At 44.1% G+C, this 3348-nt stretch overlaps 1 pseudogene; it reads left to right on the forward strand.

The window, feature by feature from the left end:
* Positions 1-275: 275 nt before the first annotated feature.
* On the forward strand, positions 276-2005 carry LOC101625056 (annotated as a pseudogene).
* The last annotated feature ends 1343 nt before the right edge of the window (positions 2006-3348 follow it).

Genomic DNA, 3348 nt, shown 5'->3' on the forward strand with positions numbered 1-3348 from the left:
AAATGTTTATTTCAATGCCTTGCCCTTTTTTAAGTCAAATTATGAGTTCTTTAACTGTTTTAGTTATTAACTCCTTATCATATACATGATTCACAAATATTTTTCCCATTTCATAGCTTACCTTTTCATCTTATTGATGGTCTTCTTTGCTACATATCTTCCCATGCTTAACAACAACAACAAAACACTGGATAGAATACATACAAAAATGGTGTTTAAACACTGGCTACCAGGCAGCATAAAACAATGCAGGTGAGGCCCACCTTGGTGGCACAATGGGTTAGGATGCAGCACTGCAAGCTAGCTGCAGCTGCTTCAGTGCAGTTCGATCCCCAGCCAGGGAGGTGACTACATGGCACGGCAGACCTCTCCTGTCTCACCCGCTGCTCCCCTTAGCAGTGTAATTCATTGATCTGCCTGTTCTGCTCCCCGCTCGGTCTCTGGTGAATCCTCTCACCACCCCTGCACCTCTGGCCTGTACCCCAGTTCTTGTATGCATAAGATAAAAATAATTAAAAAAAAAAAAAACAATGCAGGTGAGCTGTGTGCTTGCCCCAGGTATTACCTGATTTCCAGACTTGGGCGTGGGGAGGAGCCCAGGCTGAGCCCAGTTGTCTCCTGGAACTGGATGCATAAGATAAAAATAATTAAAAAAAAACAAAAAACAATGCAGGTGAGCTGTGTGCTTGCCCCAGGTATTACCTGATTTCCAGACTTGGGCGTGGGGAGGAGCCCAGGCTGAGCCCAGTTGTCTCCTGGAACTGAGCAGACAGAGTAGGGAGTCCGCAGAGCTAGTTTCTAAGACAGAGCACAGTATAGTGGGGAAGTCTGGAACTTCTAGAAGGTTTCCCATGATAGTCAGCTGAGGATCTGTCAGCACATGTATAGGAAGAATTAGCCATGGTAGCGAAAGAACCATCTGAAAGGAGCAGAGTGAACAATCCCCAGAGCCCACAGAAGGATAGAAAAAATGCCTGTTCCTCTCAGCTCACTGGGAAAGCTCATCATTCACAGGGCATGAGGTATCTGTTTTCAATTACAATTGTATTGACTTACCATTAATTCACAATACTGCTCACACCTATATACGTGCATAAGCCTCACTTCACCTACCATCAAAGTTCTGGGAGTGGGTTTGGGGGGTGGAGAGGGCATAAGGGTTTCGCTTTAAAGTGGGGAAGATTAGTGTAAGACTAGCACTTGCTCAGGTTCGAATTAACAGAACTTTAAAAAATAAGGCTTGACTGTATCTAACTGTTTCTAAGTCATTGAATTACATCCCAGAGCAAAGCTCAAGAATATTTACTAAAATACAGAAATAACTCCTTTGTCCCCAGCTTCTCCCCTGGTGGCTGCACTGGAGGAAGGCCGACAGCAGGAGGTCTCCACAGCACAGACTGCTTGGCCTGGTGGAGACATGATCTTTGGGAAGATCATCTGCAGGAAATCCCTGCCAAAATAATTTATGAGAACGACCAGGGTCTTATTTTCCATATTTCCTCTCAAGCAACAATATGTTTTCTGGTGACACCCAAGAAACCTATATCCCAGATTTCTGTAGCAGAAGATGATGAAAGTCTTCTTGGACATTAAATGATCACTGGCAAGAAGTGTGCTGCTGTTTTAGTCTAACTGTTCTGCTCCCCGCTCTGTCTCTGGTGAAGCCTCTCACCGCCCCTGCACCTCTGGCCTGGACCTCAGCTCTGTATGCATAAATAAATAAATCTTAAAAAAAAAAGAGGAAGAAATGTGCTCACAGGTGATTTGGTGATGGGAAGCCCACAGGGATTACAACTGAAATGGGAAAAGGTACAAAATGATGTAAAAATAAACTACTGTATTAATTTTTTTAAATTTAATTTAAATATAAAAAATAAAATAAATGTGCTGCTGGTCTGGGCCTGAAGAAGGATTATCATCTGTGGTAAATGAAAGTTCAAGTGGTGTCTCTCACATTCATCTCCATGGTCTTGAAGGTCAGCAGATGGACTGGCCTCCTGGGTAAGCATGTCTTGAGGATGGTTTTCTATTCTCTAGGTGATGATTAAGTTCAGAAGTTCCAAATGTATTGCTGACCAGTATACTTAACTCTTTTCTATATATGGATTGAGGAGATAATGTTAAGTACCCATACAAAATAAAAAACATGTATGGCTTACAAAAACATTAAAAGTAAAATAAAATGCAAAAGTAAGGCCTCCCTGGTGGACAAGAGGTGATGGGCTATCACCGCTGTAGCCTGAGTTTGATCCTCCACCAGGGAGCTGACCCACATGGCCCAGCAGACCTCTCCTGTCTCACCCGCTGCTCCCCTCAACAGCGTATTTCAGTCGATCTGCCTGTTCTAATCCCCTCTCTGTCTCTGGCAAATCCTCTCACTCCCCCAGATAAACCTCTGGTTTATCTTCTAGTTTGTCTACACACACACACACAATTTAAAAGTAGCCATTTGAATAAGACACATGACATACAGATAAATAAATAAAAAGGTAATTTCAGATTTCTCATCAGAAACAATGCAAGCCAGACGACAGAGAACATCTATAAAGTACTGGGGGAAAATGTCACCTAGAGTTCTAACCCAGTACTCAGATCAGACCATGTCTTATCTCTGCTAAAATGTTTTCACTGTTTTCCTGTCACATTCCCCTGGTTGCTGACTGCAAGACAGCATAATATAGTGGGCTTATTGGGAAGTACTCTGAGGATCAGGGTCTGTAGAGGAGTGAAGAAAGCAGGAGTGGGCAGGGACAGGGCACCTTTGATGCAATCTTAAAAGAAATCTCCCTGGTGGCACAATGGGTTAAATCACAGCACTGTGAAGCTCTCCACAGCCACTGCAGCATGAGTTCAAGTGCCAGTGACGGAGATGACCCACATGGCACAGCAGACATCTCCTGAACTGCTGCTCCTCTCAGCAGTGTGTTTCAGTAGATCCACCTGCTCTGTTCCCCACTCTGTCTCTGATGAATTCTCTCACTGCCCCTGTACCTCTGGCCTGTCCCCCAGTTCTTGTATGCATAAATAAATAAATCTTTACAAGAAAAAAAATCTCAGCTGGCACAGGACTTTTGAATATGACAGTGCTGTCTCAGCTCCCTTACCACTGTCCCAAGTTAGGGTGGGCTGACCAGGCCTATATACTTACATGCTGGTTATTAGTTGTATATGGGATGCACCAGGAAGGGGACATGGTCTTAGGTGAGGAAGCTCCGTAGGTCAAAGGCAATCCACTGAGAGGGAGTCCACTGAGAGCAGTCAGCCTTCAGCACCCCCACACATCAGGGGAATTGAAGATCTAGATTTTGTACCAGGGTCTGGATGGCCCACCACATTATCCATTACACT

Source organism: Condylura cristata, unplaced genomic scaffold (genome assembly GCF_000260355.1).
Source record: "Condylura cristata isolate star-nosed mole 26May11 unplaced genomic scaffold, ConCri1.0 scaffold00001, whole genome shotgun sequence".
In the NCBI taxonomy this organism is placed as follows: Eukaryota; Metazoa; Chordata; class Mammalia; order Eulipotyphla; family Talpidae; genus Condylura; species Condylura cristata.